The sequence below is a fragment of the Tursiops truncatus genome, chromosome 6 (genome assembly GCF_011762595.2).
Source record: "Tursiops truncatus isolate mTurTru1 chromosome 6, mTurTru1.mat.Y, whole genome shotgun sequence".
Classification (NCBI taxonomy): Eukaryota; Metazoa; Chordata; class Mammalia; order Artiodactyla; family Delphinidae; genus Tursiops; species Tursiops truncatus.
The window spans coordinates 9,670,564-9,688,091 of NC_047039.1; the positions used below are offsets into that span (position 1 = coordinate 9,670,564).

The 17,528-nt window shown below is 40.5% G+C and overlaps 1 protein-coding gene across 3 annotated transcripts in view; it reads right to left on the reverse strand.

Annotated features, from left to right (window-relative positions):
• Window positions 1–17,528, reverse strand: part of MSRA (methionine sulfoxide reductase A) — a 370,269-nt gene that overhangs the window by 351,661 nt on the left and 1,080 nt on the right. The gene's annotated exons all lie outside the window — the stretch shown is intronic.

Consider the following 17,528-nt stretch of genomic DNA (forward strand, 5'->3'; position numbering starts at 1 on the left):
ATGTCTTCAAAGAATAAGACTGCAAACCCAATGAATAGTAAAGAAAAAAATGCTCAAGGTTCTAAGAGATGAGGGTCAAATGTGTTGGGGCGTAAGAGAAGACACTGCTGAGAGCAGAGGTGGTAACAGGTAAAAGGAAGCTTGGTGAAGAGAAGAAACAGAGGTATTGATATTATTGGTCAAGGCATGTTCTAGAGAGAGTAGATGAACGAAGCTAGACCAAAACGTGTATGCAGAGATGCAGGATTAATAATCAATAAGTGCAAAACCACAGTGGTTTACCTTTCAGTGATCAAAGGAACATATTCGCTTATTTCCTAACTTAAGGACTCAGGTCATCGTTTATCCAGGTCCTCATTTTCAACCAAAGCAATAACTTGTCAAAACTTTAAAACTCCCTTAGAAAAATGAAACGTAATAAATATGTATCTACAATGTAAAGAGTCACTGAGTTTAGAATGTCACACTCCACTGGACCCTTTAGAGATCACTAAGGTCATGGATCATCCCATCGTGTAAACATTCTCAAAACACAGCAATGCAGACAACATACAGCAAGAGTCAGGGAATCTGGGCAGGAAAGAAGGGCCAGTGCAACGCAAGTAATTTGTTCAGGTGGATGGTCAAGGTAAGGAGTTAACAGTAGTTAGCAGGTAAGAACTACCCAAAATACTACTGCTGATAGAAATACAGACACGTTACAGTAGGGAAGCCCTTTGGAAGTCAGCCAGATCTACACACATCCATACTCTGCTTTCTTTTGAGGTGGGCACTGCCAACAACTCAGGGTCTAAGTTTTGGGCAATTGAAGATACATGTGTAGAGTAATTAAGAGTTTGTAACCACCTTACAATATCAAGAGACAGGAGGAACCAAAAGAAAGATGTCGTGAAACTATAGCAGCAGTCAGAAAACCTTTTCTATAAAAGGCCAGATAATAGATATTTTAGGCTTAGAGGGTCACATGATTCCTGTCACAAATACTCAGTTCCGGTATTGTACTGTGAAAGCAGACATAGACAGCAGATGAACCAATAAGCATGCCTATGTCCCAATAAAAATTTATTTACAAAAACGGGTTGTGGAAGACTCATTTATAATAAAACTCTCATCAAGTTAGGAATAGAGGGGAATTACAATAATGAGCATCTGCAAAAAATCTACAGCTAACATCACACTTAACAATGAAGGACTGAAGGCTTTTCCCCTAAGGTTTGGAGCACAGGATTTCAACAAATGGTGCTTCAGCAATTAGATATCCATAGGCCAAAAAACACAAAAAGGAACCTCGAACTAAATCTCAAACTTTAAAAAAAATTAACTCAAAATGTATCACAGACTCACATGTAAAATGTAAAACCGTAAAACTTTCAGAAAAAAATAGGAGAAAATCTTTGGGATCAGGCTAGGCAAAGAGTTCTTAGGCTTAAAACCAAAAGCACAATCCATAAAAGGAAGAACTGATAAATTGGAACTCATCAAAATTGAAAACTTTTACTCTGCAAAGGCTCTACTAAGAAGATTAAAAAACAAGCTACAGGCTAGGAAAAAATATTTGCAAGCCACGTATCTGACAAAGAACTAATACTTAGAATATATAAAGAACTTTAAAAAATGATCAGTAAAAGGGCAAATAATCCAAATAGAAATGTCTAACATTTTACCAAGACATTTCGTTGAAGAGGATACACAAATGACATGAAAGCGCATGAAAAGGTGTTCAACATCATTAGCCTTGAGGGAAATAAAAATTTTAACCATGATGAGATATCACTACACACCTATCAGAATGGCTAAAATAAAAACTGGTGACCAAATGCTGGCAAGGATGAACAGACAGAATCACTCAGACACTGCTGATGGGAATGTAAAATGGTACAACCACTCTGGAAAAATATTCTGGCATTTTCTTATAAAACTAAACATGTGACTACCATATGATACAGCAATTGCACTCTTGGGCCTTGATCTCAGAGAAATGAAAACTATGTTCACATAAAAAAACTGTACACAAATGTTCATAACAGATTTATTCATAATAGCCAAAAATTGGAAACAATCCAGATGTCTTTCAGTAGGTGAATGGTTACACAAACTGTGGTACATTCATACCCTGGGATACTACTCTGCAATAAAAGGGAACAAAGTATTGACACTGACACGTGCAACAACTTCAACAAACCTCTAGGGAATTATGTTGACTGAAAAAGCAACCCCAAAAAGTTACATGCTGTATGATTCCATTTATATAGCATTCTTGATATGATAAAATTATAGACATGGAGAATAGATTAGTGGTTGCCAGGTATTAGGGATGGGGGGTGGGGAGGGAAGGAAGGAGGTGGGAGTGGCTATAAAGGGGCAACACAGGGGATCCTTGTGGTGACAAAACTGTTCTGTATATTGACTCTATCACTGTCAATATCTTAATTGTGCACAACAGATTTCCAAGATGTTACCACTGGGGAAACTGGGTAAAAGGTACACAGAATCTCTCTGTATTATTTTTTACAACGGTACATGAATCTATAATTATCTCAAAATAAAAAGGTTAATTTTTAAAAAACAGACTATAGGCCAAATTTGACCCACAGACCATATTCTGCCAAGCTCTGGTTTATAGTAAAGGTATAAAACTTTCTAGTCCAGTTCATTAAACGTAACCAGGTCATAACTCTAGATGCAAACTGACCTTTAAGTTCTCAGAATAAACAATTCCACAACCTGGCTGCCCAGCTGTATCTAGAAACCAATCCAAATTGTATTAGCAAGAATCCAAGACCCACAGGATGCTTATACTTCATAGACAGACAGTAAGCATCTGTGTGTCTGAACCTCTGATGTCCCCCCAGAGTATGCATCACCGCAGAACCTACATTTTTCCCATTTTCCATTCTGATCCAAACTCCTTACTTACATTGGCTTTGAGGCACTGCATAACCGGGCACCAACTTTATCTCCTTTGGCTAGATTTACAGGGAAGGTATTCATAAGTGCTTACAGTACGTGTATCACATATCATGATTAATAAACATATCTACAGCACTACTGGAGCCAAACCCTTAATAACTGATAAAAAGATTAGCTTTGTTTATTTTAGTAAGCTGTGGTACATACATACCATGAGCTATTATGCAACCATTAAAAACAACATATTAAATTTCAGCAAACTAAGCATAGTGGGGAACTTCCCCAACCTGATAAAGAACATGTACAAAAAACCTATATTAACATGATAATTAATGGTGAGAAACTAGATGCTTTACCACTAAGATCAGGAATAAGGCAAGGATGTCCCCTCTCACCACTCCTATTCAACATCATACTGGAAGTACTAGCTAATGCCAATAAGAAAAGGAAATAAAAGGTATACAGATTGGGAAAAAGAAATAAAGATGTCTTTGTTTGCAGATGACATGGTTGTCTATGTAGAAAATCTCAATGAATTGAAAAAAAAAATCCTAGAATTAATATGCAATTATAGTAAGGTTACAGGATATAAGGTTAATATACTATAGTTAAATGTTGTCTTATATGCCAACAGTGAACAACCGAAATTTGAAATTTAAAAACATAATACCATTAACATTAGCACTAAAGGAAATTAAATACTGAGGTTTAAATCTAACAAAATATGTATAAGATCTATATGGGAAAACCACAAAATTCTGATGAAAGAAATCAAAGACTATCTAAATAAACGTAGAGATATTCCATGCACCTGGATAGGAAGACTCAATATTGCCAAGATGTCAGGTCTTCCCAGCTTGATCTATAGATTCAACACTATCCCAATCGAAGTCCCAGCAAGTTATTTCGTGGATATGGACAAAATGATTCTAAAGTTCATATGGAGGCAAAAGAGCCAGAGCTGCCAACACAATATTGAAGAAGAACAATGACAGAGGACTGATCCTACCCAAGTTCAAGACTTACCATAAAACTACCATAATCAAGACAGTGTGGAAATGGTGAAAGAACAGACAAATGGATCAACAGAACAGAATAAAGAGCCCAGAAACAATCACAAATATAGTCAACTGACCTTTGACAAGGGAGGAAAGCCAATGCAATGGAACAAAGACAGCCTTTTGAAAATGGTGCTTGAACAACTGGACGTTCACATGCAAAAAAATAATAATAATAATCATCTAGACCCAGACCTTACATCTTTCACAAAAATTAACTCAAAATTTAAAATGCAAATCTATAAAGCTTCTAGAAAGTAACATGAGAAAATACCAGTGACCTTAGATTCGGAAATGAATTTTTAGATACTACACCAAAACTGTGATCCATGAAAGAAAAAATTGATAAGCTGGGCTTCATTAAAATTTAAAATGTCTGCTCTGCAAAAGACACTGTCAAGAGTATAAGAAGACAGGCCACAGTCTGGAAGAAAATATTTGCAAAATACATATCTGATAAAGGACTGCTATCCAAAATATAAAAAGAACTCTTAAAACTCAACAGTAAGAAAATTAAAAATCCAATTAAAAAGTAGGCAAAAGACATAAACAGATACTTCACCAAAGAAGATATACAGATGATAAATAAGCATGTGCAAAGATGTCCATCATATGTCATTAAGGAATTGCAAATTAAAACAACAATGAAATACCACTTCATACCTTTAGAATGGCTAAAATTTAAAACACTGACTAAACCAAATACTGACAAGGATGTGAATCAACAGGAATCTTATTCACTGCTGACGAGAATGGGGAAATGGTCCACTCTGGAACACAGTCTGGCAGTTTCTTACAAAACTAAACATACTCTTACCATATGATCCAGCAATTGTGGTCTGTGGTATTCACCCAAAGGAGTTAAAAACTTATGTTCACACGAAAACCTATATAAGAATGTTTACAGTAACTTTCCTCATAACTGCCGAAACTTGGAAGCAACCAAGATGCTCTTCAACTGGTGAATGGATAAACAAAATGTGATAAATCCATACAACGGAGTATTATTCAGCACTGAAAAGAAATGAGCTATCAAGATATGGAGGAACCCTAAATGCTTACTGCTAAGTGAAGGAAGCCAACCTGAAATGGCTGCATACTATATGATTCCAACTATATGATATTTTTGAAAAGGCAAAATTATGGAAACAGTAAAAAGATCAGTGGTTGCCAGGGGTTCATCAGGGAGGAGGGAAGACTAGGTGAAACACACGGATCTTCAGGTGAGTGAAACTACTCTGTATGATACTGTAACAGCGGATACCTGTCATTTTGTCAAAACACATAGAATGAACCCTAATGTAAAGTATGGACTAGTTAATAATTATGTATTGATATCGGCTCATCAATTGTAACATGTACCATCTAAAGCAAAATGTTAACAACAGGGGAAACTTGGGGAGGAGGGGCGTGTGTATATGGGAACTCTCTGTACTTTTCACTCAATTTCTCTGTAAACCTTAAACTGCTCCAAAAAATTAAGCCTATTAATATTGTTAAAAAGAACATGTTAAGATATACCAGCTGACTTGGAGATATTTCCATAATGTACTATTAAGTGAGAAAAGTGAGATACAGAGAATATAAGTTGATTCATTTTTATAAAATACCAACAATAAATAATGTGAGTGTTTACATATCATTTTATGGATATGGAGAAAGGCACTGAAGAATGCTCTCTTGGTTTTGGACAGTGGTTACTTGGGAAGTTGGGAGAAGAGGATAAAAATGATTAAAAACTTACAGATCAAACTTTGAGCAAAAATATGAATAAAAATTTAAGGTTTGGGCTTCCCTGGTGGCACAGTGGTTGGGAGTCCGCCTGCCGATGCAGGGGGCGCGGGTTCATGCCCCAGTCCGGGAAGATCCCACGTGCCGTGGAACGGCTGGGCCCGTGAGCCGTGGCCGCTGGGCCTGCACGTCCGGAGCCTGTGCTCTGCGGCGGGAGAGGCCACGGCAGTGACAGGCCCGCGTACCGCAAAAAAAAAAAAAAAAAATTAAGGTTTAAGTAATAAAGGCCCTGAAGCAAAGAGAAGCCATCTCAAGACTGGGGGTAGGACCAGCGAGAATAGCCTATTACAGACTTCCTGGGAAGAGAAACCAGAGGCTGAGAGCAAAGACCCCTTGGTTCCTTTCTAAGAGAGTAAACAGTAGAGAATCTTCATTTTATTAATTATATCAATTTAGTTTATCAACCATCCTACAAGTTCCAAAGCAAACATACACAGAAAAAAAAACCTAGGTTTCAGCTCTTTAATCAATCTCCTTATTCTGAAAAAAAAAATCATCGGGCTTTCAATGAACCAAAATAGTTAAAGCTTAAGTTCCATCATATTCATATAAATCCCCTGGTTCATATCTTGCCCCTGGAAATTCGTATTTAAATTTATATAGCTTATTCCTATATGTTTCCCCCAAACTACTGCAGCAAACAGCTATATAATCTTACTCATCCAACACCTAATTTTCTCCAGAAAATAATTATTCCCTTTTATTCCATTTATCAAAATAAATCCACAGCACTTCTTAGGATGAGCATCATCCTGAAAAAGAAAAAAAATTTTTTTTAATTTCTGAAAATAAAGTTATCTGCAAGGGGCTCCTCCAACCTCTTTTACATGCAGAGGCAGTTGGGTGCAGGGTCTCCTCTTGGAGGGATGTGGTTTCCCGGCAACCTGCCTCCGGTTGTCAGGGAGAGACCCTGGTGAGCTGGTGAGCAGGGCTGTTATCAGGCCGGCTGCAGCCTCGGTGGGGGGAGCGGGCAGCTCCGTGTGGCTGCTTCGTGCCAGTGCACACAGCTCGGTGTGCGAGGAATGCTAAGTGGTGGGCCAGGAACCCCAGGGACCAAGCAGGAGTTGTTACATTGGGCTTCCTGCTAGATGACGTAGCTCTTCATGAATTGGTTCTTAAGAAGGGATGAGGAAATGGAGGTTTGCAGCCATGCAGTGCTTTCTCCGGGACTCTGAAAGCTGGCTGATTCATTTGGCAAACCCTAACGTGGTTTTCTTTTCATCTGCTAACTACAGTACGTCTGTTAAAATATCAAATTTTCTTCAGTTGGCCAAAGAATAATTTTTGGCCTCGTGTGAACAACGCTTTTTAATTTTTCACATTGTGTTTGACCTAAGCAAACTATAAATTACCTAAGAGTAAACTACAAATTAAAAAAAAAAAAATTAAAGCTAAAATATGAAAACGTTCCAGAGGAAAATTCAACACTAATGTTATTACCTTACCATGGTAATATTTTCAAAAGAATTCATTTTATATACATGCTCTGGGAAGACATTCAATGTTTCTGAATTTCATTCCTCATTTTTTAAAAATGTAATGATAATATAGTCATCAAAACATATTGTAACTCTACATTTCTTCCAGTTTCACTATTACCAGTCTTTGCTGTATTATAACGTAAATTTAACACACTTATTCAACAAGCTAGTGGATCAGAAATATACCCTGCTCTGAAACTCTGTGGATATGCTCACATGAAATGGTACAGAAGTCCTACAGAAAGTAAGGAACCATGTCTTTCTCTGTGAAGGGCAATAACCTTATTCAACATTTTAGAAGCGATCCAGCTTACAGAAGAGATCCCAGCTGGTTCAGAGGCTATGGCAGTCTCTGGTCAAGGTAAAATCAAGCATTTGGCATTGTTTAAAAACCAACAAAAAATAGGCCCCAAATAAAATCACTTATGCTAAGCCCCACGTCACCAAACCAAGATTTACCTTGGCTACAGTTTTGGGTCTCCCAGAAATGAGAGAGAAACGGTTTAAGAACCAATCAGGAATCTCCTGCCATCCCGTAAAGGAAAGTAACCTTGCCATGACCACCCTGCCTAGTACAACTTCCTTGTCCCCGCTTCCTTCTGGCTATAAAAATCTTTCATTTTGTACAGCTCCTCAGAGCCCCTTTCTATCAGCTAGATGGGATACTGCCCAATTCCAATCAGTTTTTGCTCAGATAGACTCTTAAAAGTTTTAATATGCCTCAGCTTATTTTAACAGCATCATGATCAAAGTAGTCAAGTGTCTCACCAAATGGGACGAACGTTTTGATAGGACATCCAGAGAGGAAGTTACCAGAAGACTAAGCAGTCTGACCATTGTAATCCAAGAGCTCTGGTCATGCCCACATGGCACCGTAACCAGGTTAGAAGTTCAGGAAACGCAAGGGAGAACAATGGCAATCTCTGAGCTCCAAATGCATTAAAGGAACTCAACCTTTACATCCCTTAAGAAGACACACTGGAATGAAAGTGTAAAACAGGGCCTCAAAGCCCTAGCTCCACCTCCAGTTCTGAGAGCAATCTATGCTGAAACAGTCCCCAAAAGGCAGCATGGAAGGGGAAGAACTGAGATTAGCCTTGAAAGGCCCAGGAAGATTGAGATGGGCTGTGAGGAAAAAAGCAAACTTCCCAGAGGAAGGTACTAAGAGTAGAAGTCAGCCTCAGCAGTGGAAGCAGAGATCAGGAACACTGAGATTAGCGGCAAGTCAAAGAATGTTTCTAACCCCAGGATGAAGAAAGTCATCACCCAGATCTCACAGTTACCGCTGTTTTCTTAGCAGTGACAGAAATCTGAGGTTTAAACAGATGCCTGGTAGTGGTGCTCATGACAGACTGGGAAGGCTGAAAGCAGTGAACAAGGCAAGTGTGATGGTTAGTTTTCTGTGCCAAGCTGACTGGGCTAAAGGATGCCCAGATAGCTGGTAAAACATTATTTCCATGTGTATTGTGAAGGTGCTTCCAGAAGAGATTAGCATTTGAGTTGGTACACTGAGTAAAGAAGATGATCCCACCAATATGGGGGGGGGGGGTGCTCATTCAATCCAATCGGATTAGAAGTAAAAGATGGAAGAATGGGGAAGTCACTCTGAGCTGGAATATCCATCTTCTCCTCCCATCAGATGTTCCTTGTTCTCAGGCTTTAAGACTCAGACTGGAACTTACACCATTGGCTCCCCTGGTTCTCAGCTTTCAGGGTTGGACTGCATTACATCACCAGTTCTCCTGGGCCTCCAGCTTGCAGACAGCAGATCTTGGACTTTTCAGCCTCCATAATCATGTGCTCCAGTCCCTCATACTAATATATATATTGTTCTGTTTCTCTGGAAAACCCTGACTAATACAGAAGGCAAGGAACAATCAAGACTCACTGGAAGAGCAGCAGTTTAAATACAGAGGCAAGGATCGAAGATGAATGTGGCTAAGGTTTGGGGGAGAGTAGTGCCACGACAGAAATGGGGAAATTAAAATATGTATCCAGTGTTTTGAAAGGAAAATGGTAAGTTTGGTCTTAGAACTGAGTTTGGGGTTATGGCCGGACATACGTATCCTCTAAGAATTTGGAAATGGGAAGCGGAACTTTTGCAAGATGAGATCTAGCTTTCAGAAGCCATGCACAGATGAGAGTGGTTGGGAAGAAGCTAGCCAGCCAGCCAGGAGAAGACAGTACAAAGAGTAAAGCAGTAAAATGCAGGCAATGACAGAGGTGATGCCAGCAAATGCCAATTCCACTTATTCAAAGACAAGGCAGATGTCAGACTCTCCCAACCTCTCACCATCTCTTAGCTTAAAAGTTGGTGAGGAGATAGACACAAGTTAAAATGACTGAACTACCCCATGATGACAAACCCACGGCCTACTAGAAATCTGACGTAACCAAAGGTCTGGGCAGCATGGAGAAAACTCAGCTCTGTGCAGCCGAGCCTGGGCTGATGCTCTGAACTCCAGGAAGGAAGAAGTGACAGCTAAGGAGGCTGCCATCACGTACCAAGGGTGGACTGATGCTCCATTCTTCAAATATGGCCCACTCCTTATCACATACATTTACATTTGGCTGTCAAAATGCTATGTAGGTAACACATTTTTCCGGTATAATAGGAAAGACTATTAACACAGAAACCAGCAAACAGTGGCAATCCCAAGTCCCCAGGTGCCCACCCTTCCTGTCTTCTTCAATGTGCTATTCTCCTCTCCATTACTCAACCCGTGTCCAGTGCTTTCATAAGCATTCTTGCCAGAGACAATGTTGCCTGATGCTTTTTTTTTTTTTTTTTTTTTGCGGTACACGGGCCTCTCACTGTTGTGGCCTCTCCCGCTGCGGAGCAGAGGCTCCGGAGGGACACGCAGGCTCAGCAGCCATTGCTTACGGGCCCAGCCGCTCCACGGCATGTGGGATCTTCCCGGACCGGGGCACGAACCCGTGTCCCCTGCACTGGCAGGCGGACTCTCAACCACTGTGCCACCAGGGAAGCCCCCTGATGCATTTTTGCCACAAACATTTCCACTGGGTTAAGTAATTGGACGTAAGGCAATTTTGCCCTGAAAGATAAAATAATGAAAAATAAAAGAGGGACATTAAAAAGGACGTAATAAAACATGAGAAGTGTAGATTCATGGTGATACTGCCCAAATAACTGATTTTACTTTGTGGGTTGTACCTGAAAACTCGTCTTCCAAGTCTTTCATTCATTGCGTTCTATACTTTATTCTTGCTTGTTGATTCATTTCCTTGTTCAGCATCAGACAAATTTTCACTAAAATTTCTTCCTTCATTAAGAGAGGTATCAGTTTCCAAACACTAGCATGCGCATTTGTAACTGAGCTCTGTGTTGCCTTGTGAAAGCCTCCACTCTGTTGTGTGTTCTTAGCACGTTGGCACATGTCCATTGATAGATGTTCCAAAGTTCTACGGGAAACGTGGGTTCAACTCTGCACCTTTGAGGTCCTTAGCCTCTTCCTCCTCCAATGCAGTGTGTTTCAAACTAAAAAACCTACTCTTGGGGCAAATCACTGTCATCTGTCAGCTCAGTAAAGCCATCAATAATGTCACTAAGTGGAAGAAATGCTAACGCATTTCAACCAGTTAAAACCAAACTGTCAAACCAAAAACTGTCAACCAGTTATTTCATCTTTCACAGCAAAACTGCCAGTTAGTTCTGCAGCAAAAAATGCTTGCAGCAAAGATGTCTACAGCTAAGATGCTTATGGAGAAAGTACCTAGAGCCCATTCAAACAGCTATTGACTATCTATTCTGTATCACAACACAGGTATGTTTTTGAGGGGCCTGCCCATCAAAGAGATCACAACATAATATGCTATAGTCATTCAGCAAATATTTATTGTCAACCTACTGTGTTCCAGACACAAAGAATAAGACAAAATCCTGCCCTGAAGTAGTTTGTACTCTAATGCTACTATTTCATAAAACATTAGATATTCTGATGCTCTCAGACAAACTGCAGACTTATGAGGGAAGAAAGATGAAAGAACAGGATGTAGAAGATCCACAACTTTTCTTCCTCACACTGACACCCTGAAACCATCTTCTGCAGAATTCAGTCTTTCGTACAGTGCCAGAGTTCGAGATCTGGGCTGGCACAGGATGGCAGGGGCTACAGCCAGCTGCTGTAGTATGAGAAGGGGCCTGGTCATCTGCCAAGGCAGCAGGGGTGATGGCTCCCAGGCCACTGGGGTCTGTGAAGGGGCCAGACCAAGCTCGGCAAAGAGGCCTTCACTCTGGTCCTTGCTGAGGGCCTGGAGGCTGCTGGCTCTCTTGGGACCCATGTCACAGGCTGAGTCTCCTCACCCAGCTGTCGTCACTCTCCTCCCTCCCCAGCTGATACAGGGGCTCGCTGTGTCCCCTGAACCAGAGGGGAGCAGGACGGGGCCCCCCAAGGGCTGTGCTGAGCATGACATCCTTTTCCCCACCGCTGCTGCAGGTCCCTAGCACGTCCCTGCTCAGAGATTTGAAGACAAGGGGCTTCCCATCATTCATCCTGGCCAGTCGAAAAGTTTACCACTGGTCACAAGAGTGATTGAGAGGGAATTCTGAAATCAGCACAAATCCACCACCACTAGTGGGAAAAAAATTCAGAATATGTACCCCATGGATAAAACATATTATGTTTTTGCTAGTTTCTCTGGGTCACCATTGGTCACACGATGGTCACATAAAAAAACCACCTTCTTGGGCTTTGTTTTCAGGCATTAACCACATTCTCCCCCAATATCCACAAAACATTACTGAGTGTCTGATGCAGGCAGGCAGTACCCTTTGTGAAGTGCTACACACTACAGGATAAAATAAGTATCAAACATGGTCCAGTCCCTCCCTTTAAGGAGTGAAACATGGCTCCCCACTCTGGACAGACATCCTTCTGGGGAGCTCACACTCATATGGGGAGATAATGTTATCAAACACAAGTCTGTGTGCCCGACGCACAGTGAGGCCAAACAATACCAAAACGGTAGAGTTTGGAGCAGAGAAAGGCTTACTGCAGGGCCATGCAAGGAGACAGGCGGCCCATGCTTCAGAAACCCCGAACTCCCGGAATGCTTTCAGCAAAGCCTTTTTATAGGAAAGGTGAGGGAGGCGCGTGGTTAGCTGTGAAACTTCTTGGTGTCAGATCCTTTGCTCCTGAGGTTGGGTCACGTCAGGTCACGATGTTCCTGTAAACCTTCACCAAAACAAATTGTTATTCTCTGTCCTGACAAGAGAGAGCAAGGTCCCAAGGCTCAACTTTCGCCCTCCGAGGTCCAGGCCCTGGCCGAGAGGAGGGGGGTCCCTGCGCCGGCCGGTTACCCTGCCCAGGAGCGTCTGTCCAGCACCCAGTCTGGGTCCTCCCGCCAGTGCCCAGGCCAGGCTAAAGAGTCAGATCTCAGCTGGCGTTGCCCTCAGGGCCAGGTCCCCAGACCTGGCCCAGCTGTCATCACTGAGGGGGGCAAGGCGCCCAGGATCCAGCCGGCCCTCAGGCTTTGCATTTAAACTGGAGAGAATCATTTGTGTATGATTAATGTAATACCTCTTGTAGCAAATACCCATCAGGTGAATTCCCAGCTCATGACAACTGCCCTTCTTTGAGAATAGCCCAACCACAGAGGTGGACCTGAAGTAATGCTGTGCAATGTCCTTGCAACTTAACCCTGACCTATGGCCACCTCCTAGGGGTAGACAACTGATCTCAGCTGGACCAATTTTTGAAACTTGAACAGAGAGGCTGAAGCTGGCTGAAGCTGTTACCTTGATGGCAGTGTCCGTATACTCCAGTCGCTGAGGCCTCCGTGGACTGCCACCCATGCAGACAGCCACCCCCTTTAGGTAGCAGAGGTGGATGAGGAAGATGTTCGCTGCTGCCTCAAGGCCTGGGCCTGGCCAGCAGGCACCCATGGCATGGACTCTGGGGCTCTGCGGGACATAGCCCTCAGCCTGTCCCTGAGCCCCCAGCTCACCCGCCAGCCCCAAGACCGGAGGGCATGGAGGGCTCCGGGGAAACGGCCACGATCGGCCTCTCACTGCACTGTCTGCCTTGAGGACCACTGTCAGGCTGACTGTTGGCGGAGTGGGACCTCTAACTGATGCGCTAAAGGTCTCGTGATAACGGCTGCACACCCACCCCACCCCTACTACAATAAGACAGAGATTTAATAACCTGGGTAGCAAAAAAGCACCTCAGTAGCAATGCAAGATCTGATAGAAGGATTCATAAAATAGTTCAAAATTATTTGTCTAGTAGAGAAGAAAGGGATTGCTTAGGTTGGAGAGGAAAGGCATGGGTTTATAGGAGAAAGGGAATTCAAGCAGGGTAAGTTTTGAGGAAGAGCAGGATAAGGATATATGGAAATCACAATATTTTACCCAAGCAGGCATTTAATAAACATTTAATGAATGACTAAATGAAAAGATTAGCGTGTGGAACCCACTTGGGTAAAATCACATGAATGTTTCCAGAGGCAAAACACTGAAACACATGCTAGCCAGAAGATGGGGTTCTATAGGGGCACAGTAGGAAAAAAGGCTGGGAAGGTAAGGGTCAGATGGTGGGAGATATGGAATACCCTTATCCCAGGGACTTCAGGAAAGTACTGAGGATTCTGAAACAGAGAGTAAAATAAAGAGCTTTAGACAGGATGCAAAGAGGAGAGATAATAGCTCTGTGTCCTACAATTTAGAAGTTAATCACACACTGGTGAAAATTTTTCTAAAAGGAAATTTGTTTTCCATGATTTTCTTTTAAAAGTCTATGTACATCACTCAAAATAAAAGAAATACACATAATGCCTTCTACATAATAGTGGAAGGAATTTGTCCCCAAGGATCTTTTCTTTGTATAAATGATGCCACCACAATTGACACTTCAATAAAAATGAATATTTATGAAATGTAAAATGATTTGGATTAACTTATTCCAATTTCACCCTCTAAATTTAGATTTTTAAATCACGCCAAAATGTGGATTTTGATTACAAAAGCAAGTTGGGGAAGAAAAACAGAACTTGACATGAAAAAGAGCAAAATTTAAAAAGGAAAAAAAAGAACTTGAAATAGGGATGAAAAAAAGATGATAGTAAGGTGGTCAATTAGACTAAAAACAGCAGAAAGAGATCATCTTCAAAGTGGAGTTACTTAACTCGAACCAAAAGTTAAAAAAAAGCACGGAGTCAAGTCTCCCACCTGTGTCTCCCCTCCACCATCAGCTCACTGCATCGCCCTCTCCGTGGCCATTACTTTCTTATCTATCCTTCCAAAGTTTCTTTGTGCATAAACATTATTATTATCCTCCCTGTTCACACAAAAGTTAACATATAACACTGTTCTGACCTTGCATTTTTCACCTAACACTATATCTTGGCAATCTCTCCATACCCATTCATATAGATATTCCATGTTCTTTTTTACAGCTGCATATTCCATTGTGAGGATGAACCATAATTAATTTAACTAGCCCCTATTGATGGGCGTTTGGGTTGTTTCCAATCTTTGACTACTGCAAGAAAAGCTGCAGTGAATAACCTGGTACAGTCATCATTTGGCACGAATGCAAGTATATCTGTAGGATAAATTCCCAGAAATTGAATTCCTGGGTCAAAAGGTATACACATTTAAATTTTTGACAGATATGGCCAAATTGCCTTCCATAAGAGTTGAGCCAATTTACATTCTTGCCAGCTATGTACAAGAGTGTCTTCTCCCTCAAGGATTTACCAACAAAGTGTATCATCAAATTTCTGGATTTTTGCCAGTCTGAAGAATGAAAAATGGTACTTGCATTCTCCTCATTATGAATGAAGCTGAGCATCTTTTTATATGTTTAAGAGCCAATTATACTTCCTTTTCTGTAAACTGCTCATAACCTTTGTCTATTTTTCTAATGGATGTTGGTGTTTTCTTATTATCTTCTAGAAGCTTCTTATATATTAGGGAGATTAGTCCTTCACCTACGATATGAGTTGCAAATATTTACCCCAGTTTGTCTTTTGAATTTGCTTGCGGTAATTTTTGCCTGCAGAAGATTTTTATTTTGTTGTGATCCAATTTATCAGTTTTTTAAGTCTTCTGATTTTCAAGTCATGGTTAAAAAGGCTTTCCTTTCTAAAGGAATTCTCCCTTGCTCATCCTTAAATTATTTCATTTTTTACATTTAACTAAATGAAAAAACAGTACATATAGTAGTTAAGATCACAAACCCTAGAGGCAAACTGCCTATATTCATATCCCAGATCCACTACTTATTAGCTATATGACCTTGTATAAGTCACCTAAACTCTATAGGCCTCAGTTTCCACACCTACAAGTGGTAACAGGTTACCACCTCCTCAGGTTGTTGTGAAGATTAAACGTATTAGTAAATGTAAATCAATTACTACAGTGTCCAGCATATAGTAAACACTCAATAAGAGTGAGCTATTATCAACATATATCTTTTGGAACTTATCCTGGTTTAAGATGTGAAGTACAGATCCAACTATGGTGGGGTTTTTTTTGGGGGGGTTTTGTTTGTTTGTTTGTTTTCCATATGGCTACTCAGTTGTCCCATAACCATTTATTGAATATTCCATCTTTTCCCCACTGATTTGAGATGTCACCTGTACCATATGCTACATTCTCATACGTATTTAAGAATTTCTGATCTTTCTATCGACCTATCTATTCATGGACCAGTCCCACACTGTTTAAATTATTAAGCTTCACTTTTACTATGTGCAAGGGCTAGTTGTCCCTCTTTGTTCTTCTTTTACAGTTACCATTAACTATTCCTGCTTATTTTTCCATATGAATTTTTTAAATTAGTGCATCCTGTTCTAGAACAAAATAAAAATATCATTTGTATTTTTCCTGAAACCATGTTACCTTTATAAATTAACTAAGGATAGGTTGCAAATAACAACAGACATAGACAGAGGTAATACAGAAAGGTGAAAAGCTGTTAAACAGATTGGAGGTTGGAGTAGAGATGAATTTAACTTTCAAAACAATAATATTAAGTCCCTAAGCTTCTATCTTACAGCCACTGAAAACTCACCAAAGAGGTAACACTGCCCATTTCTTGGGCCAATCAGAACCTTCGGCAACCTGTCAAGGCAGCAGTACCAGGGGTAGAGATAGGAAAGGCCACAATCTAAAATTTAAGTATTTGCAGGGGTGGAAGTTACAACAGCTGAACAAAAAGGACATGTGCCTTATAGGCTTGGCCCTACACCAAAAAAAACAGTTCACTGGTCCAGATATAGCAATGTATGCATGGCTATATAAAAAGGCAGAAGAGCCTGGACAAGAACCAAGTCCTGAGGTTTTGCAGTCAGAGTTATTAGATGCATAGAAAAAGAAATCATTGGCTTGTTTCTGTCATGTTAATCTTTTACCAGAAGTATCATTTATATACTAAAGAACTGAGTGGGAAGACCTTAGTTAAGATAAAGAAGAACTAAATTGTGGTCAGTTTTAACCTTGAACCAGTTTGGAAATCTGATCAGGAGTTTTTGGTTTGTTTGTTTCTAGATGTCTAGGAGGACATACCACAGACACTGTAGTGTGTAAAGAGGAAGTTTCATACAAGCTGGGAAAGTTCAGCATTGAGAATTATTGCCTTTAAATATCCACTTATGAATCCTAGTTTGTTAAAAGAGAATTCTCTTTCAAGATAAAGTTTAGATAATGGGGTTATGCAATTTAGAGACAGAGTTAAAGATAATCTGGATTTTTTTTTTTCGAAATTCATTCTCTGAATTTGAGTCAAAAATAAAATAAGCTTTTTAAGGCTATCAATGAGCTGGGAGTGAAGTGATATGGGACATAGGAAATAGAACTGCTCATGTAGGTGAATGAGAAACAGGTCACACAGCATCAGTTCCCAAACTGCCTCAAATCCAAAGACCTCTACCTTCTCCATTCTCATACTGAGTATTGTGTATGATACACAGACCCTCAGAACGACCTCCTCCTATATATACTCAACAATTCTTTAAGTTAAAGAAAGATGGAAGAATCCCTAGAAAACTGTAAATGCAGGATTTATCTTGGCATCGAGCCATACATAAAAGATTAGTCACCGCTTAATCCTCCAACACCTCTAAGGCACCCGTTTACAAACTACCAAGTGCATTACTATCACCGGAAGGGCGTATTTAAAAGATATCATTGGGACTACACTTTGAGAAGCAATGCACCAAGGTAATTCTTCTCAAAAAGTATGGTCCTCAGGTTGGTGGACACGTGCTATCTGCGACCTTCTATAGGGCTGAGACAGAAATTAGAGTTAAGCTTTCGAAACTT